We start from the raw sequence: 25,403 nt of genomic DNA, 5'->3' as shown, positions 1-25,403 counted from the left end.
GCGGGTGTGGGGCAGGAGGAGGCAGTGTGCCTGCTTGTGCGTGAGGCACTGGAGGGGCCGGGTGGGGGCTGACGGCTGGACGTGTGGGACGTGGGTGGGTCCGTGGCTCAAGGGGGCGGCCGCACCGGGAATCACCATCTGTGGGTCCTCAGCAGAGAGAAGCCAAGGGACGAGGCTGCCTCTGTGGATGAGGGGCTGGGGAGGCTCTCCCCACTCTGGCCACATGCGTCACACTGCCAAGGGAGAGGGTTTGTGGCTGCAGGGGGAGCAGCGACCCTGCATCGGGACCCCCTCTGGCTCCGGCTCGCACCCTGGGAAGGTCACCCGTGCTCTCCCAGCCGCGGGAACATTGAGACAATTCAGGTAACCTCGCTTCCCAGGCCACCTGCCTCCGACTGAGGGTCCAGGGACACCTGCCAGGTGTCCTGCCGCACGTCCGCACTTAGGGATGGAGACGTGAAAGGGGGGAGCGCAGTGACCGGGCTGGGCTCGGGGACGCCTCCCTGCCGGGTCTGTGGCCGCAGAGCCGGCCTGTCCCTCCCCCGCCCACGCCGCCGCGGGGCCCGCAGCTCCGCACCGCGTCCCGGAGCTTCATCATCCGTCACACTTATGTTTGTCTTCTCCGTCTATTTTGGGAAGCGGATTCTTAGATCAGCAATTAGAAATGTCACTTGTACTTCGGGGAGGAGGGGGTTGCAAAGTCTATAATTGAGAATAGTAATCAAACTCGTTGACAACTTCAATGGTATGAAAATGGTAATTAATTGTAAATCTTTGATGGAATGTATAATATTTATCTATTTTTGAACTTTTACTGATCAGCAGCAAGCTCTGGTGTTTTATTTCCCTTTTTATCTGATTTCTATAGTTAGAATCTTATTTTTTCCCCATATTAAAAGTTTCCATGGGGAAGGAAGACGTGACTTAGGAACAAGTATCAGGGTCAGCTAGGCGGCGTGAAGGGGGCGCCGTCGCCAGCCTGGGCCCCGGGTCCTGCGGAGCAGGTGTGAGGTGGGACGGGGGCCAGCGGCTGTTCCCGGACCTGCGAGCCTCCTGTTCCGGCTCTTCTGCACCTGTCATTGCGAGCGGTCTTCTACACAGGTGACCGAACCCCGTGAGGGGGCTTTTCCGTCACCTCCCGTGGCTGCAACCAATGGCCGCGGCCCAGGCGGCGTGACCGAGGCTGTCAGTGGTCTCCGGGCCCCGGAAGCTGGAGTCCCAGATCCCGGGGCCACAGGGCTGGTCCTCCTGAGGCCGCTGTCCTGGGCGCGTGGCCGCAGTCCTTGCCCATGTCCTCACAGCGCTGTCCCCTCGAGTGTGTTCTGGTCCAGAGCTCCTCTTCCTGTCAGGACCCCAACAGCTGGATCTGGGCCTGCTCCTGACCCCGTACGCCCTCGTTCACCTGTGTGAAGACCCCGTACGCGAGGTTAGGATGGCAACCCGCGAACCTGGAGGACCCGCTCAGCCCACGCAGACGACAAGGGGCCAGGCAAACTCCGGGACGCTTGCATCTCTTGGGGAGGCTCCGGGAACCCAGTGGGTTGGTGGAAGACGGATGCTGCGGGGGACTGTCCTGCGGGCTGCAGGACGCCCCCGGGAGACGGCGGAGTCTCTGCTCCAGCTCCGGAACAGCCCTGCACCGGAATGCTTGGTTTTCCCGTCTCGCTCGTCGTAGTTACGATATTCCACGGAGGTCAGAGGGACGAAGGAGAAAGCCACCGGCCAGGGCTGGCCAGGCTTGGGGAGGGGAGGAAGCCGGATGGGTCCTGCGGATCTCCCCCTGCGGTTCATGCTCGGCAGCCTTGGACGGCCCTGAGGCTCTTGCCCGCATCACGGTCAAAAACACGAGGTGCCCGCCCAGAGGTCAGAGGCGGCTGCTGACTCTCGCCCCAAGGGGTGACTGATCCCCAGAACTCCAGGAGCTGGGGCTTCGCAGGCTGAGCTTGGCTCACAGAGCATCTCTGTGCCCTAGGATGACCGTGTCCATGTGGCAGAGCACCCACCCCCGCTCCGGAGCCCATGGGGTTTCTGCATCCACTCCCGCAGCCGGCAGCTGTCCAACACCTTCCCCGTGCTTCTCCCCAGGAGCCTGGCTTCTGGCCCCAGCCTGAGCGCAGTGGGGACGGGGCTGTTGGATTGACAATGTTGACCCCTTTCCAGATTGTCCCAGCCTTCTCACTGAGCAGTGTCCCCCAGGCTGAGGGCACCTGAGGGTCAGAGCCCCACACCCAGCAGCCTGGACCCAAGCTCCCATGCACAGTGACCACGGGCAGCAGGTCAGGCCGCATGGATCGTGATGCCAGCCTCATCCCGGGGCTCCCACCTCCCAACCCCATCCCCCCCCACCATCAGGACCTGCATCTTCCCAATCATCCCCAGACCGCCGAACCCCGTCTCCACAGACCTCTGTCCAGGGCTGCCACATGGCCTTCAAGAAGTAACGCGCAGGCCACAGAGGTCGGTTGTCCCCAAACAGAAAAGCCACATCCGTATCTGCGCACGCGCGCACACCGATGGCAGCAGGAACGCGCCGGCCGCAGCCTGTAAGGACCGGGCGTTGGAAATGAGGGATGTTCTTCCGCCGAGTTCTTAATTACGCCCCCATGCTCGTCTGTCCCCCCAGTGAGTCAGCCGGCACCAACGCCACGCTCTGCCACCCGGCTCGCAATCTGCCGGCGTCACCAGCCCACAGATCACCCACAGCAATCACAATTCCTCCCGCAAAGGCGTTCGGCAGAGGAACTGAAACAGAACAGTGAATGAGCTTTAAGAGATTGGGACTAGCAGATTTCCAGCTGAAAACCAGTCTCCTTGCCCTGATCAGGATACGCTGTTACGGCGAGTAACGACACCGTGTTCACGGCCTCCAGTGCGGCCTTCTGGGAGCTTGCAGGACGCTCTCCGTTCTGGGGAAGAGTCTGACGATCAGGCAGGTCCCAGGCACCCCTGAGAGCAGGAGGAGACGGACCGGACGGCAGCCACTCTAGATCCGTGGGCCTGCGTCTGCCTCCCCCAGGCGTCTCCAGGCCCGCGTCTGGCTGCTCGGAGCGTCCGTGCACACAGCCGCCCGGCCTCGGGGAGCTGACTTCACCTCCCAGGGTGTGAGCTGGTGAGCGTGGGTGAAACAGGCCCGGGTGGGAGCCGGTGCAGTCCCCAGACTCCCTCTGAGTCCTGAGGTCCGTGGGACAGGTGGGTGAGGACTCACGAGGGACCGAGTCCCTGTGGGCCCAAGAAGCCGAGCACCAGGGCTGAACGGCCAAGTGTGAGGAGGGTGGAAGCAGGGCCGCAGCCTCCGAGCTCAGGCATGTGGAGACCCTGGGGACATGGCTCCCTCGGACCCCTCCCGGGTCAGCGGCCGCAGCAGGAGACAGACACGGAGCCCGCACGGCCATGGGCATGGAGGGGGCAAAACGGCTGCGGGGGAGACGCTGGCAAGACCCTCGCCTGCGTGGACTCCAGACACGGCTCCCAGGCCCCACGAGGGCAGGGGTTCTGGGCGAGCAAGTGGAGAGAGCCGGGGACACCCGGGTCCTTCCCCATCATGGATCCCAGCCCCGTATCCAGCAACCAAAGCAAGAGGAGACGTGTCTGCGGGAGATGGGGCGCGCTTCACTTCTCCCACCGCTGGCCAGCACTAGGGGGGCCCCCGGGGAGCTCCCCTCTGCCGCCGCCCCAGGGCTGAGCCCTACTTTCTCTCTCTGCTTGGCGACTGACCAAAGGCAAGCAGGGGCCCAGCCGAGGAGGTCCCCGGTCCAGGCCCGGAAATCAGGATTTTGTCCTGTAGCCAAAAGGAGCCCCTGCCAAGACCCCCGGACCTGGGGTCCCTCGGACCTGGGCGGGGTGAGCAGCCCCACAGCCGCCCGCCCGCCAGCTGCCCGGCGAATCCCCGTGAACAGACCTCACGTTCCTGCCGCAGCACAAACACGTCCTAAATCCAATTGATATCATGTAAGACATCGCCTCCCCCACCCTCCGTGTGCAGCCGGGTCAGAAGTAGGTGACGTCCATTGCATTACTTGGCATAAACATGATTTTAATAATTACCATGGGCCAGAACCCGTGCCTGCTCCTGAATAATGAGCCCTGAATCCAATTACGGTTCAGTATTAAATATCTTCCAGCTCAGCTCCTCTGGCAGGCTGAGAAGGCGAGAAGGCGGCGGCGGCACCGGCGTCCCTCCAATCCGCGGGCGGTCGAGGATGAACCACGTCTGCTGCGGCTCTGAGACCTTCAGAACATGCCGTTTTGCAGCCACAGAGGACCGCGTCTGGATTATATTCCGTGTTTTGTCATCAAGGGGATTTGCTCGGATCTGTTATCATTTTAGGTCGTTTTCTCGTTCACTGAAGACTGTAACTACTCTCTACCTGAGGATACACATTGTCTCACGTCAACATCTTCGCGTTCCCAACAGTTCACGTACGGTCCTCGTTTGCACCGTGGACAGCGGGGACCGGGCCCGGCGCCAGCACACAGGAGGGGGCAGGGGCTCGCAGGCCTCCCCACTGGCCGTCTCCCACGGCCCCTTCGTCTTACAGACGAAGACAGTGGGGCCCGGGGAGGTTTAATGAGTCACCCAAGGTCGCCCGGATAAGTGAAGGCCCTGTGGTGACGAGAATTAGCCCCACATCTTGACACCCGGCTCCCGAGGGTGTTTAAGTGGTCAGCTCCAGGCAACAGCTGCATCTCCGGGGGAGGCGGGGGTGACTCGGGGCACCCCTCCAGGGAACCGTCTGCACACCGCGGCTCCCGCCAGCGCCCAGCCCTTGCCCCAGAAACTCTGAGAAAGGCTGGTTGGCCGGGAAGTTCGTGCAGTGGGGGCTGCTCGGCTCACACACGCAGACGAGAAAGACGCCCGGCCGCGTCACGATGTTGGGGCTACACTCACCGAATCCCGTGGGGCAGAGCCCTCGGCGAGTTCCGTGACACATCCCGTGGATCCCCGAGAAAACCACACCAGTAGAGCCCCAGGCAGAACAGTGACATTTTTACAGGAAGGAAAGAAAGAAATGCAGAGAAATGCCCTTGCAAAGTTTAAAGAAGTTGCCACAAAGCACAGGGGTGGGGGCCCCCCACGGGGTCCCAGGGGCATCTGCCGCTGGGGCTCCAGGGTAGGTCCCGTTGAACCCGGCCTGCCCTGCGTGACCTTCTGGAACTATCCACGGCCCACGTGTCTGTCTGCTCGGGTGCCTCCTTCAAGGATGTGGGGTTTCCACTTCTCGTCTTACGCGTCCATGTGCGCGACGTCCACACACGTACATTATACAAAGTACGCGCACGTGTTCTATGAAAATGCCTATGGGGCCACCGGGGGCTCCGTCGGTGACGCGCCTGCCTCAGCTCCGGCCATGAGCCCGGGGTCCTGGGGTGGAGTCCTGCGTCCGGCGCCCTGGGCAGCCGGGAGCCTGCTTCTCCCTCCGCCTCCGCCTCTGCTCCCCCAACGTCTGTGTGTGCTCTCGCTCTGCTCGCTCACTCTCAAACAAATAAAATCTTAAGAAAAAGTATATGTAATATATGATATAAAATATACATAATACATACTACACGAAATGCATACATAATATGTATGTTATAAAACACATATGTAATACCTAATATACTATTTTATTAAAATTATTTCAAATGTGAAACAAAACTACAGAAGGAAATAATAAACCACCTTGTACCCACCACCTTGCTTTAGCAAATCAAAATACGACATTTATAAAAGCGTCTGGGGGGCTCAGTCAGTCAAGTGTCAGACTCTTGAACTCGGCTCAGGTCTTGATCTCAGGGTTGTGAGTTCAGATTCCGCACTGGGCTCCACACTGGGTGCAGAGACTACTTAAAAAAAAAAAGAGCACCTGGGTGGCTCAGTGGGTTAAAGCCTCCGGCTCAGGTCATGGTCTCAGGGTCCTGGGATCGAGCCCCGCATCGGGCTCTCTGCTCGGCGGGGGTCCTGCTTCCTCCTCTCTCTCTGCCTGCCTCTCTGCCTGCTTGTGATCTCTGTCTGTCAGATAAATAAATAAAATCTTTAAAAAAAAAAAAAAGAAGTAAAATCTCTTTCAACAACTTCTTGCCACACTAGAGGAAGATATCAAAAGGGTAACACACCCACATAACACAACCACGGAACCAAACCACAAGTCCAGGGGCAGGACACAATCGTCCTCCGAGGCCTGCGGTGCTCCCATCCAGCGACCACCCCTTTCCCCTAACCGGTGCCCCCGTCCCGCCGGTAGGAGGACAGAACCCCCCCCCGCCTCACACGTCCTGTCCGTGGTGCCCAGCACGTGTGTCCTTTGGGTCCCGCTTCCTTGGCTTGACCACGTTTGCAAGATTCCTCAGTCTCCCGTGGAGCGAGGCTGAGTCTCACCCGTTCTCGCGGCTGAGCAGGATTCCACCCTGTGGCTGCGGCGACGTGGCTGGACCTGTTCTGTGGGGCACGCAGGTGGCCAGCCACCGGGGGCGTCAGGAGACGCGCCGCCGTCCATGTCTCCATCTGTGGCTTGTGGTGGACGTGTCCTCGGTTCTGCTGGGTCCAGCCTGGGGACCGAACAGCTCTGCGGCAGGACGTGCCGGGTCGGGGCCTTACCAGTTACCAGCAAACATTGTCCCAAAGCGATGGTGACGTCACCGTCCTTGGCAGCAATGTTCATGCTCCGTTGGGTCCTCCCCGTGGTGGCGGAGGTGTGGGGCAGCTCACGGAGGCGGCGCGTGTGCACGGCCCACGTGGGAGTCCCCCGCTGGGAAGAGTGACACGTTGCGCTCTTTTATGGGAATTGTCTTCTCTTCCTCATTAACTCGGGGCTCTTACGTAGTTAGTTGGCCCCGAGGCCAGCGTCGGACCGCTGCGCGGCGAACGTCTCCCCCACTCTGTCCGTTGTCTTCCGCTCCTGCACGGTGTCTTCTGAGGAGTGGGATTCTGAGTTTCGATATAACCCGGTCGGTCAGTTTCCCAGCTTAGGTCTTGTGTAAAAAAGTCTGCCGTCACTAAGACCAGAGGTGGGCTCCCCTGCCTTCTTCCGAAAGCTGTCCTTTGCACCTGTAGACCGCAGTCCCTCCGGAAGTGACTTTCCTGCAAGGTGGAAAGCAGGACCCGGACGATTTCTTCCGTGCAGATGCCCGACTGACCCCCCACGTGCTGAGATCTTGTCCTCTCTTCTGTGTCCGCGGTGTCGGCGACGCCTCAGATCATTTTCTAAATGAAACTCCAGCTTATTTGCCAGTTTTCCCGCTAAGCCCTCTTTCTTCCCTTGATTCTAATCCAGAACCTCGCACTGTACCCAATTGGCACGTTTTCCCGGTCTCTGTCCCCCGATTTCTCAGTCTTCCCTTGTTTTCTGTGACCTTGAACATCCCGAAGAGGACAGGTCACGCATCCCATAGAATGTCCCTGAGCTCCGGTTTTCCTATTGTTCCTTCGTGGTTGGACCGGGGTTGTGGGTTTCTGGAAAAATAGCAGAGGGAGACGCCCTTCTCAACACATCGTGTCAGGGGCACAAGACACCCACGTGACTTGTCAACCCTGCTCCTGACCTCCACCACAAGGTTCCCACTAGCGGCCCGTTTCTCCACGGCCCGGCTACCGTGTCTCCTTTCCCAGCCCGTTCCTTGGAAACCAGCCCTTGTGCCCAGCCCAGCAAGGGACCCAACTTCCGGCCTCCTGCATGGAGGCGGGTCTGCTACCTCCTGCGGGATTTCTCTGCAACCGGGTCGTGTCTGCTTCTGCCCGTCACCCCGGACGTCCATAAGGACTCAGCCTGTTCATTCACGTGTTGTTCAATTGTCCGAAAATGTCAGGATTAGAGAGAGAGCAGACGCTCGCTCCTGACTGAGATGGAGTGAGGGTGCCAGATGCGTCTCTCGCCGAGGACGGCTTCACCGAAGAGTAAAAATGAAAACGACGTGGAAACACTGGGCATGAAGGACAGGGGAGCCAGACGGTGGTCCCTGAAGAGCGGCGCTGTCCCTGCACAGGAAGGGGACGCTCGCGGAGGCTCCCCAGGGGCACCCGTAGTGCCAAGAGCCCAGCGAGGCCCCAGCATCAGGAACGCGCAGTGCCCGATTCTTTCTGCGGAATACGGGAGCCGGGACAGCGTCCTCTGGGTGTGAAGATGTCCGGAGAGAAAGAGTCGAGAGAGCCCAGAACGATACCCAGACACATACGAACTCCTGACTTTTTGGACAAAGGTGCAAAGGAGATGCGGTGCAGGAGAGTCTTTCTACTTTAACTGAATAGAAATGGGCTTTTTTTTTTTTCCCAAAATTAAAAATGTCAGAAAGAACCACAAAACCTAAATAGAGAGGTAAACGTTTTCCGACATATGACCGAAAACTGGCTGTCGCTTCATTTGCAATCAACGTGTCCAACCCAAGAGTAAAAATGAGCCAAAGGACAGCAGGCCCAGGACAGGGGCCGTTTTCGGACACAGGAAACACACACGTCCACTGAACGCATGAAAAGATGCTTAGTGTTATTTGTAAGTAATGGGATAAGAAAAAAAAAAATAAGCTGCATCACTCTCCAGCCGTCTGATGGCCCATCACCTGAACGTCTGTTTACGCCATGAGGACGGGGACGGACAGGACTCACGTACCCTGCGGTGGGTGTATAACCGGGAATCGGTGCTGCCTCGGCGGCGGGGTAGGGGGTCGCGGGTCAGGGCCGACCGCCCCGGGGCCCAAGAAACACCAGTCCTGGGCAAGGACCACGCACTTAAAATCTAACTGAAAAGCTGGAATATCACAGCAGACTATTTCAAAGTCTAATTTGGGTTTTATCATTAAGAATATATATATAGACCATGAATACTGGTTTGTGTTATATTTTACACAACAGGCTTATAAGGCAACCATGTCCTCATATCCCGAAGGAACCATAAATAGTTCCAATGTTGCCTGTGGGTCTTCCAGGGCGGTCCTCCCAGCAGATGTCACGGCAGCACGCGGAGCAGGAGTGTAGCTTAGCCTCACGCCACACGTGGAGGCCTCCTCGGTTCCCCAAGGGCTCTCCGGACCCTCGTCACCACCGCCCGCCCTCCAACACACCTGGGGTGCCACTGCGGGGTCTCCCCGCCAGGCTGCGGGGCCCACGCGTCGCCTGCATCTGCACCGCCGTCGACCCGTCTCCCTCGCCTCCGCGGGTCCCTCGTCCGCTGTCAAGCTCCTTGATGTCCCTCTGTGCGTCAGCTCTGGGTGTTGTTGTTACCGTTCTCATTTCTTGTGGTTAACTCTTTCTCTTCTCCTAAGCTCTCATTTCTAATAGTGTCCCAGTTCCTCTCCATGTCTGACACGCTCTTACAGTGCCACGCAGGACACGTGCTCCGAACCCACATGAGCCCGTCCGCCCGTGTGTCTGGGCGTCCACAGTGTCCGCAGCGGGGCACACGCTGGCGGGTGCGGGAGTCACGGAGGAGGCTGCGTTTCCTTCAACCTGGACCTTCGAGGCCTGGAAACCTGGGTGCAGAATAATGTACCCGAGAGAGTTTTGGGGACTACATGGAAAATACAGATTCAAGCCCCGAACCGGCAGATTTTCAGATACAGGCGGTCGAAGGGATGGCGTCCAGCCCTCCACCCAGATTCAGAGCCGAGGGCACGAGCCTCTGTCCTGCTTCCTCTCTCTCTGCGCGTGGAGCTCTGCGGGCCGCCAGCGCCGGTGAGGATGCTTACCTGTCTCCCCGCCTCCGGTCCTCTGTCCCGCACAACTGCTCACCACCCAGGAGCCACGTTACTGTACCCGCCGGGGGCTGGGAGCGCAGCGGATGTCTCCGGAGCCTGGTTTTGCATTTTTCCTGCTACTCTTTCCTGCTGACGGCTTCACTCACTGTTTCTGAGCACAGACAAGCACTCACAAGCAGGCGCTTCACACTTGACTACATTCTGAGGAGCATGATCTCATCCAGGACTTCCATCCCTGATAGCGCTATGGAAAAGGCCTCTCCTGGGCGCCTGGGTTACTCAGTTAAGCCTCTGTCTTCGGCTCAGGCCACGATCCCAGGCTGCTGGGATCGAGTCCCAGCTCTGGCTCCCTGCTCCGCGGGAGTCTGCTTCCCCTTCTCCCTCCGCCCCTCCCCCACTCCCACTCTTTCTCTTGACATTTCAAGTAAATAAATGAAATCTTTAAAAAAAAAAAGTCTCTCCTAAAATATTCAAAATTTAATATTTAGTTTTATTTAATATTTAGTTTTTAGCAACTCTGCTGCTTTATTGGTTCCATCATCTTTGGTCTGTCCTGGGTGACTGCCCCCTCCGGCTGGCGTGTCTATCACCCTGTCCTAACTCCACAGCTTTCTGATACATATCGACACATGGGGGGCAAGCTCCTCATCTTTTCCTTCCCAATTCACTCAATTACTCTTTGGCCTTCTCTAGTACGTGACTACCAACTGGTCAGGCTCCCTGGAAAACACTAGTGCTTTTTACCCACTAATTTAAGGAGGATCATCTTGTTTCTACTACTGAGGCATCCAGTTCAAAAATATCTAGTCACTTTTTTTCAGATTTACATGTCCTTTGAGGCTTATAATCACCATACAGGCCTGGTAAATCTTTGAGACCCTATGGAATGTTTTGGAAGAAAAACAGCAACTTTGTCCTGTGGCATCTTCAATTTTTTTTATTATTTTAGGATGCTACTGACATTTTTAAGTTGCATATCCAAAAACTTTCTTGGCAGTTTTGTTTCTCTGATTGTCCATGTATATAATCGTATCTTCTGCAAATAAATGTAATTTTATCTTGTATAATCTTATATGTAATATACATATAATTTCTGAGTCCAATTTTTTTTCTTGCCTTATTGCATTGGTTTGAATTCAGTGGAAGTTTGAAGAGAAGCAGTGGCAGGTGGCTTCCAGCTCATTCCCGACTTCAAAAAGGAGGCTTTTCAGATGTTATCAGTCATTACTAACTATGATTCTTATTCATATCTCTGGGAATGCCCTTCAGGCTAAGAAGTTACTTTGAATTCCCAGTTGGCAAGCCGTTTTTCATCCTGATTGGATCTTGGGTTTTTTTTCAGTACTTTTTATTGAAACACCTGTGATCTTTTTTTAAATCTAGTCTTAGCTCCAGTGTTCTATCAGTTCTGTGTATACAGTACAGGGATCCCACACTTCCAGATGTTACTCTGAGAAACGTGCACAGGACTAAGACTACACTTACTTTGGTGAACACGGAGAATACATAGATGATATTTTTTAAACTTTTTAAAAAACTTCTAATTTCCTTATGAAGTGGACAGCTGTCATCGTGGGGATTCTGAGGCACCGCGAGCTCCCTTTAAAGATTCTCCCCAGAACCTCCTCCTTCAGCCTCTACTTCCCTGACCTGATACAACCTTGATCTTGGTGACGCCTTTAGGAATGGTCCCACCGGTCCTTGAACACTGACTTTGAAATTCCTGCACAGAGGTCTCTGGAACACAGAATTTACTACCATCGTGCTCAGCTAAAACTGAAACCAGCTTATTTCAGCATATGGCTGCAACTCTACTGAATTTTGGAAGATTTCCTTCCAAACCACGACTTCTTGTTTGATTGCATTTCAGCAAGCTAGAGTTTACCTCGTCTTGATTTTTTCACAAAATGTATTTCCGTGACTCCTTTTTGATTTAAGTTTCAGATCTTGAACTAGTTCTTTTTCCCAAAGAAGAGCTCCCATAGCATTTAGTGGGGTTTTTTTCCCCAGTTTTTTTTTTTTTATTCGTTTGTACATGAAACTGAGTTCAGTTATCTCTTCAGACACAGCAACATGCTTGTTTTTGAAGCTTCGTCTTTCCGTGAAGACATGAATGAATCTCACAGAAAGTCAGTTCATATTCCTGGAGTTTATTTTCTTGGTTATGGTTCCAGAACTGTATTTTTGTGAGCCTTTCTCCGTTTTGACCTCCAAGCCCGATGAGTGGGAGGAGGTGGGTTCTCCCCATGCGTCTGTCTCCTCTCTCACCTGTCTGCCTCCTTCTATCCGTGCTCGCCCCTCGGCTGGAGGACAGAGTCCACGCCACCCACGCAGCACATCCATCCAGCTCCAGGTCTCGTCACAGGAGTCGCGTGATGTCCTGGAAGGGACACTGGAGACCTCGCACGCCCGTCCACAACACCTACAGGACTGGCTTGCATCCTGGTCTCACGGTCGCGTCTGTCTCCCCTTGCTTCCTAATGCTGCCCTCTCCTCAAACTACAGGGTCTGGATTCTAGGGCAAGTTCTTTCTGGTCTTAGTTCATGGGGTCAGTGCACATATGACCCCATCGCTACAGGTGGAAAGCTTGGCTCTTGGCTCCAGTCTGATGTTCTGGTCACCATTCTCTGTCGGGCAGGAGACTGACATCGTCCACCTCCAGGCTTACCGCTGGCCTGGAGACCAACTGGCCTTTGGCATTCACCTTGCTCAACAGTTGTGTTTCCTTCTCCAGTCCCGGCCGTAGAGACACAAACCCTGGCTTCTGAGCCTGACACCGTCTTTGCCTTCTCGCTGTTCCGCCATCCCCACGAGTGTGGGGCCGAAGGTGTTCCGGTGACACATCCTGGCTGTGCTGTCTCAGCGGAAACCCTCGCGATCGTTTGTAAGTGACAGGGCTCTAAATGACTCCTAGTTTTGCCTGTTACTCAGAATATTTCAAACAAAAACACATCATAAAGATTATAGAGCAGAACAGAGATGGTTATTTTGTAGAACCAAGTAGAGAAGAATACAGAATCGAAGTGGGCGAGGCAGGAATTAGACATGTCCGAGGTCAAGGCCTGAGACAGAATTTAGAGATTAAGACAGTCCATGTGTGGCCCTGATGGCTTCTGCTTTGATTTTTACTTCGACTAACATCATAGTAATCAAGAGTTTATGACACTGGGCAGGTCGAAGAGATAGAAGAACAAAGTAATAATTGTGTTTAATGAGTAGGTGATTTTTCTTAACTGCAAGAAACAAGTCAAGTCTACAGGCAGTTGGGATACCAATTAGAATTCTAGCATTTATAATAAAAAAAGGTAAATTAAAACATTAGCATTTGAAAGAGGGAAAAAGCTTTCTGAACAAAACAGTGGGTGAAGCCAAGGAGTTCTATTTTTTTTTTTAACAAAATTTTTTAAAGATTTATTTACTTGAGAGAAAAGGAGAGAGACACACAGAGAGAGGGAGGGAAGACACACATGCACAAAGTGGGGGAGGGGCGGACAGTCCCAAGCAGGGTCTGCGCTGAGCTCAGAGCCCAAGGCTGGGCTCGACCTAACAACCCTGCGCTCACGACCGGAACCAAGGCCAAGAGATGGACGCTTCAACGACCGTGCCCCACAGTGCCCCACACCGTGGAGTCCTAGCAAAGACCTTGGAGGCTGTCTGCTCGTGCTGCTGTTGGCCACGCCCGGCCACGGGCCTTGCACAGAAGCCACGGAGGGGACAAGTGTGGTTGTCCCCAAGAAAGAGACAGCGACACTAGATCCCAGGGGACCAAGAGCCCGGAAGCAGGGAGCTGGAGTGACCTCAATGTCCTGGGGAGGCTGGAGGTCTTGAGACCAGCAGAAAGGTCAAAAGGTCTCCGTGCGTTGAGCCATTAGAGGACAGAACTCTAGTTTCCACAATAACTCAATGAGATAGGCTTCGTTCTGCCAAGGGGCAGACATTAGGATTCTGTCTTGTACTTTTTAGACCACATTCCCGGGAGGAAAGTTGCCCAGAGCAGTCTGACACAGGCGGGTGAGGCCTCCCGCTCTGGGTCCAGCGGGGTGAGCCCCCCTTCCCCCGACTAGGTTCCGATCACACTAAAAAGCCAACGTCCTGGGTCCTAGGAGGCAGTGGGGGCGCCTGGGCCAGCAGACTCTGCAGAGAGACAACCCGAAAGGTGCTTCTGCTGGTCTCCCGGAGGTGCGGAAACCGCGCTCGGGGTGGGGGGAGGGGGGCTCTGCGGGTCCCCCCATCCCCCAGAGGCCCCGCCTCTCCCGTGGTGGGTTTGGGCCGAGTACAACACGTGGTGCAGCCACTTCAGGTTGGCGCCTGGGGAGCGAAGCGACCTGGGCCTGGCTCCTGGCCCCGGCTGCCCGCGTCCTGGTCACCTTGGCCTCAGATGGCTGCCCAGGCTGGGCCTCAGCCCCACTGTCAGGGGACCGGGTGTGGCCTCGGCGGGGTCCCCGCGGCCCCTGCAGAGCTCCTGACCCGCGTTCCTGAGTGAGGCTGGCCCCGTGCTTCCCTTGAAGGGCTCTGGTTAAGAATCTGTTCTCTTAGGGCACCTTCCGACGCCCCCACAAGGAATGAAGGTGTTTACCTTTATTTATGAAGGAAATGGGTTATAAGTAAAAGAATCCCCTGTAATTTATTCACACGACGAAAAATTAATGAGCATTAGTAAATTCCTTTCTACTGTAAGAGAAAAAGGAAGATACAACCTGTGATTTAATGAAAGATTTTGCTCTGGATGCTATTCTCCAACACAACAAAGGGGACGCTCCTTATTATTCACGAAGCAGTTGGGCTGCGAAGAGAAGGTTCTATAAACAGCCATTAGCATCTTAATTACACGATAATTCAAAAGACAGCTCCCCTGGAAAAAACTTCAGCCCATAAATCTCTTGGTCTCGAAGTCCAAGAACTGCAACGGACGCCTGAGAATGTGCTCCGGGGCCAGGGCAGGAGTGAGTGGTTCCTCCTGGTGCGGGGCCCGGGGACCCACCTGCCCCGAGGGACCGGCCCCACTGTGGGATGGTCACTCCTCCAGGCCGGACACCGCCCGCCGTGCGTGGCAAGGGAAGGTCACCGTAGCGGGCCGTGCCCCGGGCCCCGGGACCAGCAGGGGCAGAGGCTCATTGGCAAGGACGGGACCCCGTGAGTGAGGGGCAGGCTGCCGGTTTTCTTCCGCCACGTGTTGGAGCGAGTCCTGGGATCAGTGACTCTGTCCTGGCTGGAGCCTTCTGGGAGGGAAAGACCTCGCTTAGACCCGCTTCTTCCTAAAGGGAAATGCATTGCACAATTGGGGAAAAAAAAGAAAAAAAAGGTTCTCTTAGGGCTTGAGTCTTGCTGCAGAGGACAAAGGTTGACCAGGGTCTTTGTTGGCCTCTCCGCCTCCCCAGCCCCGGGCTCCGGGTGGCGTCACCCTCAGGCAGGAACCTTCCACCACACCTCTGGACGGCTCAGGGCGTGAGTCCCGCGTGCCCCAGTGCTCCTTTCCCTGGGATTTCTGCAGAAGCTTTGAGCTGGTTCCCGGTGGGAGTCCTGCTGACTTTGGGTCGGGAGTGGACTATCCCTCCCCAAACACGCCCGTGAAGAAGGGGGCTCAGGTCCCCGTGGGGGAATCCAGACGCAGCAGGAACCAGGGCTGGGCAGTGAGGGGACAGACGGCCGCTGCGGAGGGGCCGAGGCCTCAAAGAGGCGCCCGGACCTGTGGCTTTGGAATCTCTTCAAGGAAAGTCTCGCAGAGGAGTTCAAAGCTCCAAGTAAACAGAAGATGCCCGGCACACAGGAGGCCGTGGCTCTCGGCACAAACCCACTGCTCCTTCCCCTCCCCCGAGGACAAGGCGCTTGTCCTCAACCCCCCAGGGCTCCAAAAACCAGGGTGGAATCTGGTCATTTTCCCCTGCTCGACATACACATGGAGAAACCGTGACAGCAGACGTCACCCCAAAGTCAGAGTCCAGATGAAAGCAGCTGGAGACGTCACCCGAAGCCCACGCCCAGAGCAAGCCGGGGAAGCAGCCCACCGCCCCACCCCGGGGCCTGCCGCTGGGGGCCCGGGGCCTCAGTTCCGCACATCAGAAGGAAAACCCAGCCATCTGCTCTCTGCTTCTGGGAGCCTGGTTTTCTGTTTTAGGTTCCACACATAAGCAGGATCACACAGCGTGCGTCTTTCTCCGTCTGGCTCACATCGTGGAACAGAAGGCCTCGGGGTCCGTCCACATGGTCACAAAGGGCAGGAGCCCCTTCCGTCTCGTGGCTGAGTGATAAACCCCGGACGCGCACGTGGCTTACACTCCCGTCTTCTCTATCCATCCCTCCTTCACACGCACGAGGCCACCTCCGCGTCTCGGCCGTGGCGAGCGGGGCGGCGGCGGACGTGGGGAGCAGACGTGCTGAGACCCGGGCGGCACTTCCTTTGGATACTTTCCTGGAAGGGGGATTTCTGGATCACGTGCCAGCTCTCTTTTAATTTTTGGAGGAAACCCCGCGTTGACGCACCCGAGTGTGGCGGTCATTTCACAGAATGCATGTTTATAAAATCTGCTGACCGCAGACGGTAAGCCTACACGGGTTACACGTCATTATGTCTCATCACTCAGGAGAAAGACCAGCAGGGGACAGAGTGTCCTCCACGGGAAGGTGGTCCCGCCTCTCTGAACGTCCGCCCCAGAACTACTTCGCTGTTCAGACAGGACAACAGACGGATAAAAACATAATCTAAAAATATGGACTAAGAGACGTAAAGAAGAAACACTCTGTGCGGGGGAGAGCAGGCCCAAGGGAGACAGGGGCCAGCTGACGGGGCTCCCGATGGCCGGCCACGGCGGGGATGGCGGGGGCTGGAGTGTCAATCACAGGGTATTACATACAACCCTGAGTGTAAATAAATACCCGTGAATCCATACTAACATAATTATATGATTGAATCGATCGATATACAGGGAGAACAGACAAATCTCTCAAGCGGAAATAGTCCAAATAATTTGTAGCCCCTTAACATGGGCTGTGCAGAGTGACCTCCTTCCAAGGAAATCTGCGTGCACAGGAGGGCCTGGCCGTGGAGAAGCTGGACAAGCGCACACGTCAGCCTGGAGATCGAGGTCAACGCGGAGAGCGGCGGGTCGTGTTGACGCACGTGCTCTTGACAGGACGTGACGGCGACACTGTGCCCTGAAACCCACAGCTTCGGTCTGATCACGAGAAGAGCTTCCCACCAATCCCCACAGAGCCCTGCCAGGGTCGCGCCCAGGCCTCCTCGAAGCCGCCGAGGTCGTCGGAGGCACAGGACACGTGCGGGATGAACATGGGCGAGAGAAGCCCAAGGCCACGGGGACGGGATGTGCCGCCCGGGAGGCGTCCTGGGACCGGAGAGGAAAACAGAAAGGAGAAGGCACCGGGGGAGAACCGGGGAGATCTGGAGGAGGGTGGATTGGGTTTTGAAATTAAAAGTGACGAATAGTAGAAAAATAAAACAGTAAAAAACAGATTTGACCTGTTAACCAAGGGGAAGCTGGGTGTTGGGTGTACGCGGACTCTGCAGGATCGGTGGGGTCTTCCCCTAAATCTAGAACTGCTCTAAAATAAAAAGCTTTTTTTAAAAACAGTACTTAATAAGAGTGATTTGGGGGCGAATCTCCCTGCAGAACTGACCACCCACAGAGGCAGGCCTGCTGGCCCGGCAGCTTCCAGCACGTGTGCACACCCCGGGGCCAGGTGGAGCCCAGGGCGTCCGAGCGGCACGTCCACAGCCCTGCAGAGTCTCCCCTCTGTTAGGGACGTTTCCAGAAATTGCTAGAAGGATCTTAGGGGAGGCTGGAGGAACCACACCGAGCAGAGGCTCCACGACGGGCTGGGCCTTGCCCTGCCACCCGCACCTAGAAGTGGAAATTGTCTAAATGGTCTGTGGAAACAGAGCAGGCTGCCAGGTTGGGTACGAGGCCGAGGCCGACGGCTGTTTGGAAGGAGCTCACCTCCAACGCAAGGACACGAGTCGGTTAAAAGTTCAGAGGTGGGAAAAGATACGCAGACACGGTAAAGGGAATGCGTCCGTCCGTCTTAGGCAAAGTGCCTTCCGCAGCCGACTATGACCAGGGGCAGATACGGTAATGGAAGGATGGACTGATCCAAGCGAGGCAACGATCCTAAGTGGTCATGACCTTGATGACAGAATTTCAACACACTTGAAGCCGAACTGCAGGACACAGACAAATGCATCGGGGCGGCCGGAGCACGCGATGACTCGTCTTGGGAATTCCCAGAGGCAGACGCACGCCACGCGGGACCGGCGATGGGACGCCTCGGACCAGCCGAGGAGCGGACGTCTGCAGGGCGCCCGCCCGAAGGTGAAGCGTGCGCACGGCTCCCGGTGAAAGTGCCCGTGAGGCTCCGTTCCAGGCAGGACGCCCGTCTCAGACGGAAGAGCTCTGCTTAAGGATGTCGTTTGTCGATGTTGAATTATAACAGGAATCAGGCTCGGGAAGTTTCTGGAAGAGCCTCCAGAGGTGAGGGACTGAGGAACAGGCTTCAAGAGAGCCTGGGGGTTCAAGAAGAAACTAAAGGGGAAGGAGACACTGAGGAGTCACGGGGCATGATTACCTCAGGAGACGCAGAAAAAGCATTCAGAACAGTTAGGACCTGGTTTCTAACGAACCCCCAAAGCCAGGCACGGAAGAGCATTCCAGAAGCGGGAAGGGCCCTGTGCAAAACCTCCAGCCGACAGCACGCGTCATCGGAGCTGGGGGACGCACCGTCTTCCTGCCAGATCAGACGTGAGGCAGTGGTCCCTGCTCCCCTCATTCCCACTCGACCTGGTGCTGGAGGGTCTGGCCAACGCAGGAGGCCACGCAAGGACGGAAAGTCGCCCGATGTACAAGGAAGAAGCAGATCCGTCTTTACTCACAGGTGTAAGGAAGTCTGATAGAATCAATAAAAACGTGACTAGATCGAATCATGTCTGAGGTCATCGGGGTGCGGGCTACGAGACCGACGTAAAAACCACGTGGAGTTCTGTACCATGGGAACAATCGGCACCGAAAGAAAAGCACTTAAAATAATACCCGAAATGCCACTTAAAATCGCACCAGAAGTGCAACAAATAGGGCAGAAGATGAGGCCGACACGTGCGCTGAACGCTATGAAATACCGATCAGAGACCTTCAGTGAGACCCAAAGCTGGAAGGCGTCATATCCGAGGACGTGAATCGTCTCGAGCTGATCTCAATGTTACGGGGCGTCTCAGCTAAAAACCCAGCAGCGATAAAAAAGAGAACACAACACTGGGGCGCGGTGAGAACACGGAGCGTGCAGAAGGCTCACACGCCCGGCGCAGACACAAAACGGGAAAATTGTGCCGGAAAACAGCCTGACCCTCTCCCAGACCAGTGAGTGTGGAGCCATCCTGCAAGTTCCTCCCGGTACCCACCCACGAGAAACGAAGACGTGTGCTCACACACGGACACGGACGTGAACGTTCACAGCAGCCTTGTCTGTACGAGGCCGGCCTGAGACAACCCAGCTGTGAATCAACGGGGGAATTCGCGAAGGCCGACAGTGTCCAAGCAGTGGGTCTGCGCTCAGCAGGAAAAAGAAACCAACAGCTTGCTGATACCTACAGGGACATGCATGAACCTCAAAATAATTTAACTGGGTGAGCCCAGCCAGAAAAAAAGGAGACTCTTCTGTATGAGTCCGTGTTTATAGACTTCTAGGAAATGCCATTTAAGGGAGGCCGACGGAGACCAGGCATCGTCTGGGTCTGGAAGGGGCTGAGAGTGACTCGGGGCGTGGATACGTTCATTCTCGTTCCCCAGGTAACGTTTTCAGGGGCCGACACAGGTGTCAGAACATTGAATGCTGCCCTTCAAATATGTGTGGTTAATTCTACACCAGTGGTGTCTTCTGTGCTGGTCCCCTGTGTGTGTGAGCATGGCTGGGCTATGGTTCCCGGTTGTTCGGCCACACATCAGTCCAGATACTGCTGTGAAGACATTTTTAGGTAAGATGAACATGTGAATCGGCGGCTCTGGGGAAAGCAGATTGCTCTCCACAATGTGGGGGGCCTTGCCCAATCAGTTGAAGGCCTTCACAGAAAACAGACTGAGGTCCCTAAGGAGGAATGAATTCTGCCTCCAGAGCTCAGAGAGACACTCTTTTCTGGGTCTTCCTCTTGCTGGCCTGCCTGGAAAATTCTGGAATTTCTAGCCTACCCCCACGTTTCCATGAGCCAATTCCTTAAAATACTTTTCTCTCTCTCTCAGCTATTGGGTCTGTTTCTCTGGAGAACCCTGGCCAGTGCACCTCCGTAAAGCCATAAGGAACAACGTCCAGACCCCGCTGACCGCATATTCAGATCTCCAAGAGGAAGTATTGCACACGAAACCTACAACAAAGACCGTTTGCGGATGGTGCGAGCCGGACACACACGGTTGTTACACCTGCCATGGTCTCAGTGAGACTTTTCTGTATTTTCAAACTTCCCCAAAATTTAAAGGCAATTTGTTCCCCAAATTAAAAGTTCTGAATAATCAATGGTAAGAAGACAAACCCATGGGGAGCAAACCCGGCCGGGGGTGTGGACAGGTGGTTCTCGAAAGATGTGAATTGACGGATGCACAAAAATCGTAAACAGGAAGGACATTAACAGGTGTTTGTCACCTGAGCCACTGTCCCTGGCTCTCTCCTGGGGACAATAGCGGGGCTGGCGTGGGCAGCCTGTGATGTCCTCACGGGCTCTTGGGAGGAATGTAATCTAATACATTTTCTGGACGTCTATTTGCCAACTATAGAGCAAGGCCTTCAAGTCGTGTTCTTATTTGGACCCGAGAATTCGAGTTCTGTGGTTGATCGTCCTATACGTAAGCGCGTCTGTAGGAAAGGACTTGGGGACGAGCGTTCACTGCCGAGACATCCGGAGGAGCAGAGTGCCACAAAGTCCCAGGGTCCAAACGCTGATGAAGCAGTGGTGCTATTTATTCAGGACAGTGTCGCCCAGGGCCATGAAACGGGGTCCCAGTCGCTCACCGCCGACCGAAGGACACGGTTCATGACAGACCCGCAGAGCCGTGTGCGAACAAAGGAGTAACGTCACCAACAAAACCCTGGGGCGGCTGTCTGGGGGCACCACGGAGACGCGCTTCCTTTCTCCGCCTCGTCCGTCCTTTACAAAACCGTCTTTAAATGGACATAATTCCACGACTTCGGAGCGTGCTGTCTGGGGCACCGCGGCCGGCCCCAGCCTCAGCCACCCCTCCCTGCGCCACTGTGGAACGGCCCCGGCACGTCCCCTCGGCCTCCCATGTCGCAGCGTGCACACCCATGTACAGGTGTCGGGGGCCCCCTCTCTCTAGGCAAAGGGCTTGGGATGACGCCTGGAACATACCATGGAACAGAGAAACACGACTTCTGGTCACTGACCTTGAGTGGGTGGAAAGAGCCGTCGCCCCTCGAAATCACGCTCTCATTGCACCCACCGACTCTGTGAAAAACCGTTTCCAGGGCTGAAATGTTAGGGCCCTCTATTGCCACGGGGCTCGCGGTCAGCTGTTGGCCCCTGCCAACCTGCCGACCCCCCGTGCCTCTTGCTTGCGAGGCTGGCTCCCCATCAGCCCACTTGCCTGCGCAGAAGTGGCCTCCCGGACGCTGTCGTCCCCACCTGGCCAGCACCTGTCTCAGGCAGACCCCTACACCTGCTGGGGCCGTCGTCCGGTCTCCCGCCCTCCCTGCTCCCGCATCTCTCAGGGCTCGGGGGCATCTCTGCAAACTGCACACGGGACGCATGGTGGCCAGCAGTGAGCCTGCAAAGGAAAACCTGCAACTGTTTCTGGAGGAGGCACAGACAGGCCCAAGACTGTCGGCCTGTTAGCTGCCTGCCACGCACGGACCGCTGTATGTCCTTCCCAAAACCGTGCCTGCCCTCCCATAAAATACACCGCCCTCCCCAATGGCCAAGCGGACACCCCCAAATCTTACCCAGTTTAACATCCAGCTAGGAATCTCTCGGTCAGCCAGGCAGTCCATGACCTCAGTGACCAATGTCCCATGCCCGGTACGGAAGGGCAGAGAACAGGAAAGCCACAGACACAGACCACACCCCTGTGTTCTGCAGCAGAGCAGTGACAACAGGCACACACGCCCCGTGCAGGGGACGCTGGCATTCCCGGCCCAGACCTGAAGGCAGCGCCACGTCCAGCCCCCCTCACATGCCACTCCTCCTCCATGGGCCACTCGAAGTGTCTGGGGCTCCCGTGGCCCCCTGAGCCACCAGATGCAGGACGCCCCATCGGTGGGCCAGGACACAGTTTGGGGCTTGGGGGGACCCAGGACCTGCTGGAGGCTGCAGGTCAGGATCCCCAGTCAGCACAGCGTGGAGTGGGGCTGGGGACTGAGCGTCCACTAAACTTACTCGGCTCTCAGAGTTGAAGGTGCTGTGGGTTCTCGCCACTCTCCACAGCCAGCCAGTCGACGACGACAGACTGTCACTTGGCAGCTTTGGGATCAGGAGCCGCGCTGTTTCCTAGCAACAGAACTCGGCGCCCCGCTCATCCCCCATCCCCAGCTCCCATGGAGGTCTGGGCCCGGCCCCCCGGGAGCCGCCAGCGCCTGCCGCTGCCTCCGGCCGGCCTCCCGGCTGTGCCTTCTGGTGACCCGTCCGCCCCTCACCCTGCCACTGCCCTGACCAGCCGCCCTCTCTCCCGCCCAGCCTCCCCGGCTCCCAGACTCTCCACCACCCTCTGACTCCAAGCCTCAGGCACGGCGGGCTCTGTTCTCTCTCCTCTTCCCGATACGGTCGTCCGGACCCAGCACAGACTTGGCCAAGACACTCCAGATCCATGAGTTGCTCCTGCCTGACCGACGTTCTTTGCTTGGACAAAAGCTGGTCGGGCTCCTGATTGTTCTCCGAGGCCCACCTGGGCACCTCCTTGTGCCATCTGGATTTAGCAAGAACCCTGCTATGTCAGTTCTACCAGAGCTCCCACCCCCATCCCCCTAACAGCCGCCCAGGCTCCCCATCGTCCAATGTCCCTCCATGGAGATGCCTGGTCCCCGGGCCGGCCTGCAGCCACGGTCCTGTCAGGCCGGCGTAGCCAGAGCCCCTGATCCTGCAGCCTCTCCCCGACAGCACGAGCCCGTCCCAAGGGCCCCCTGTCCTTGTGGACGGCCCTGTGCCAGGCCGGCCTCACCAGCTTTCACAAGCGTCTTTGAATACCTTTTCCTTTTACCTGTCCAGCCCTCGTGTCACAGCCATGGGACTCTCATGGAGGAAGCGGGTCGCGCCACACACCGCACCCTCCTTCCGCGGGGGGCGCTCCCCCACTGCCCACCCCCAGCATCGCCCTCCGACCTTGGCGTGACCCCTCCAGTTCACCCTCCCACACTCGACGCAGACCACATCCCTCCGGGAGCAGCCGTGCCACGCGGAGAGAATTACAGCAAACACGCCCGTCGGTGAGCAGCCCGCGTGCACGAAATGAATTAGGACACAATGGAAAATACCACAGTATAGCAAGAGTGTAAGTATGGTCTTGTGAAGCTGTCATGTCACGTGTGTGTGTGTGTGTGTGTGCGCGCGCACTTGTCCTGAGGACGGCTCGACTAACCTGCAAACCCACTGGGCCGGAAGCTTCCCTGGCCCGCCCTCCCGGCGCACCTGCCAGGCAAGCCTCCGGCCCCTCCCTTCAGGGCGCGGCCTCTGGGCGCTGCTGGTGCTGGTGTCCTCGTCTGTTTCCCAAACCAAGCCCACAGTTCCAGGGGCCAGAAAGTGTGTGTGTCGTGGAACTCGCCGCGTCCCGCAGCGGCATCTGGAAGGTGCTCGCGGCACGGACCGGCGTGCAGGACTGCCCACAACAGGAGACGAGATGGGATGGACGGGAGGCGACGGATGCGGCATGTCGCGTCCTTTTTAGCAGGATAAAAGGCTTCCATCAGACCGGGGGGGGGGGGGGGGGGGGGGGGGCGGGAGGGGCACCCCCCCCCCCCCCCGGGGCGGCGGGAGACTGCAGGGACTCTGCGCGAGGGAGCCCCTCCCGGCCCGGGGGGCGGACCCCAGCCCCACGCACCTGACCAGGGCTCCCACCCCTCCTCCCTCAGGCTCTCAGGAGCCCCGGGTCTGCAGCACCTACACACCAGCGAAGGGAACCAGCGTGCTGCGTGGGGAAGATACCAAGAAGGAAGTCAGACCGCTTGAATTAAACAGGAATAGAAAATTTACGGAAAAAATCATCCTGGACACAATGACATTACAGCCTCTGGTGAGGGCTCCTCACTGAGCCGCCCACGGGACTGGGAGAGGTGGCTTGGCCTGGACTGGTCCTGTCTGCCTCAGTTTTCTCCGTACGGGTGTGTGTGTGTGTGTGTGTGTTGTGTGTGCATGTGTATGGTGTGTGTGTATACGGTGTGTGTGTGTGAAAGGATGTGTGTGCGGTACGTAGGTACCACGTGTGTGTGTGTGCACGTGTGTATATGGTGTGTGTGTCGTGTGTATGTCATGTATGTGTGTGTCTCGTGCGTGTGCAGTGAGTGTGTGCTGGTGGGTCCCTCGCGCCCACAGCAGTCTCCGAGCAGCCGTGATCACAGGCTCCATGGTCTCCTCATAGGCCCAGCAGGCCAGGGCCGGAGGGGACCAGGGATGCTGGGACCATTTTTTGCTTCAGGCCCTCTAGTGGCTCCTGGGAAAGGGTCTCCAGTTCCAGCAAGACCTCATGGGGTTCTGGGAGCCCTCCCTCCTCATGCAGGCCAGAAGACCCCTGAATCAGGAAGGATGAGCTCATGTCAGAAGAGGCCCCGACCCACGGGAAGCCAGCACTCGGGGTGGGTGGTGTGGCTGCGGACCGCAGTGCCCAAGTCTCCCGGGGCGGGGCGGGGGGGGGGGGGGGCGGCTCTGCTGAGCATCTGGTCTCCGGAGCTCGTCTTGCTGCAGGGACCTGAGAGGGAGGAGTGAGGTTGGAGACTCTGACCTCAAAGGACATACTTGATCCTCGCTCCTCTTGTTTACAGGAATGAATCCGTTTTGCTGATGATAATTAATATGCAAATAAAATGAATTATACTAATTGTCATCCTGCTTACACAGTCCAGCACCTAGATGGGAGTTGGGAGACCCGAGACTGGGGCCTGGTAGGGGAGGGGCAAGGACACAGCTCGCCAAGGTCCTGGGCAGGGCGCAAAGGGCAGGGCGCCCCGTGGAGGACAAGGCGGATGCTCGGGAGGGGCTTGTGTCCCTGCCTGGCAGTGCTCCAGCTAGGGAGACCAGGAGCCCTCGGGCGCTGACCTCAGCTGACTCTGCAGGGCTCTGAGACTGCGCTCTTTGTGGGTTCCAGACACCAGCGCACGCACGACCCAGAACAGCGGTGAAGGGCGCATCTGGGAAAAGGGCCCGAAGCACCCTGTACTCACAGTAAACTCTGGGACCCGGCGTCGCAGGCCTCTGCGGAGAGGAGTCGGGGCTCGTGGGGCCCACGGGCCACACAGCCCAAGTCCACAAACTTCGCGCTGGCCAGGCCTGTCCTCCCCGCGTGGTGCCCAGGCAGCGGGCGCGCCCGGCCGTCTCTGTCGCCATCCAGAGGCGCGGCTTGGGCGCGGCGTCCCCTCGGCCTGCCTCCCCCGCCAGTCCCGGGGACCGCGCCGGGACCCCGCGGCGTCGGGCGCGCGCACCGGGCGCGCCCCTCCCATTGGTGGCCGGGCGCGCCGAGCCCGGGCGCGCAACGACGCCCAGAGCCGCGGGGCCGGCGTCCCCGGGCTCGGCGGGCGCGGGCGCGGGCGC

At 57.2% G+C, this 25,403-nt stretch overlaps 2 long non-coding RNA genes across 3 annotated transcripts in view; both read right to left on the bottom strand.

Moving 5' to 3' along the window:
* LOC132020426 (uncharacterized) overlaps nt 1-25,268 on the bottom strand; it is a 32,488-nt gene extending 7,220 nt beyond the window's left edge. For both annotated transcript variants that reach the window (XR_009404956.1, XR_009404955.1), the window contains exon 1: nt 25,037-25,268. This is a non-coding gene — a long non-coding RNA (uncharacterized LOC132020426). The remainder of the gene's footprint in view (nt 1-25,036) is intronic.
* LOC132020425 (uncharacterized) lies at nt 21,263-22,569 on the bottom strand. Its single transcript, XR_009404954.1, has 3 exons — nt 22,047-22,569; nt 21,614-21,970; nt 21,263-21,438 (listed from the first exon to the last, which is right to left on the bottom strand). It is a non-coding gene; the product is annotated as an uncharacterized LOC132020425 (long non-coding RNA).
* Nucleotides 25,269-25,403: the final 135 nt, after the last annotated feature.

The sequence above is a fragment of the Mustela nigripes genome, chromosome 6 (genome assembly GCF_022355385.1).
Source record: "Mustela nigripes isolate SB6536 chromosome 6, MUSNIG.SB6536, whole genome shotgun sequence".
NCBI classification, from domain to species: domain Eukaryota; kingdom Metazoa; phylum Chordata; class Mammalia; order Carnivora; family Mustelidae; genus Mustela; species Mustela nigripes.
This window is presented reverse-complemented; position numbering and strand designations above follow the sequence as displayed.